This window comes from Egretta garzetta, unplaced genomic scaffold (genome assembly GCF_000687185.1).
Source record: "Egretta garzetta isolate BGI_Z169 unplaced genomic scaffold, ASM68718v1 scaffold1, whole genome shotgun sequence".
Taxonomy (NCBI): domain Eukaryota; kingdom Metazoa; phylum Chordata; class Aves; order Pelecaniformes; family Ardeidae; genus Egretta; species Egretta garzetta.
In genome coordinates, this window is record NW_009258542.1 from 1,525,058 (window position 1) to 1,526,143 (window position 1,086).

A 1,086-nucleotide genomic window follows, 5' to 3' on the forward strand; every position below is an offset into this window, starting at 1 on the left:
CAGGAAAACAGATGTGGAAGATCTTGGAAAATATTAAAACCACGTTTTGAAATGTTTAACCCAGGGTTGCAAGCAGCCTTAGGCACATGTGATTACACAAGGCAGCCTGAGCTTCGGGGCTTATCCTCTGTGCCTCTGCGTGTGCCAGGGGACATTTTTCATAGGGAAATGTGTGACTATAAGCAAGCAAATGAATAAGGGCAGAACTTAATTTATACCGGAAAATTTATCTTTAAAATGCTAAAATTATTGCTCTGTTATAATGTGTAAGGGACCAGTCTCATGCCCGTTGTGGACACCGACAGTCCTGTGTGTTACCTCTGTGCGACCATCGGTTTAATAAACGCGCAGGAGCTCTGCTCTACCCTTGGGCATGCAGATTAGGTTGGGGTGGTTTTTTCAGAATAAATAAAATCTAGGTCCATGTTAAATAGAGGCGGTGCGAGGTCTGGCAGCTAGACTTTTTTACACAAAAGATAGTTACCTTGGTGCAAATGCATGTAACGCTCCTCCAGCATAGGCAGCGATGAAGCGGCAAGGCTGACGATGATGAAATGCAGGTTATGGATGACCAATTTGGGAGCCTGAAGGGAAAATTTCCATAGAACAGATTAATATAGAAAGCCACGTCTGAAAAAACTCTCACCTTTTGATTTGGGTAGGGACTAACTGGTACGAAGCGTCACAGGCAGGGAATCGCTTGGTCTCTCGCTTATATGCTGACCAGGCGATCCTCTAGGTGAAGCTTCCACTTCTCTCTGTTGAATTGCTCCCCTGCTGTCAGGGGTTGAGTGGCTGCCCTGGCGTTGGCTGCTTTTTGTAAAGTCTCTCTCGCTATTGCACCCAGCACTGCCTTTTCCCAGAGTGAAGTAAACTCATGCTTTCCCCAATCTTTTTCCTACGACTTCTTCTGTCGATTTGGCACCATGTCTGAATACCGTTTGCAGACCAGGTGTTTAATTCTGCCCATGATTCAGAGGAACTTGCACCCCACCTCTAAACCTGTACTAATATAACTACCAGATATTGCCAGATGAGTTTTCACCACTGATACGGTTTCTCATTGCTGTTATGGAAACCAGGGGT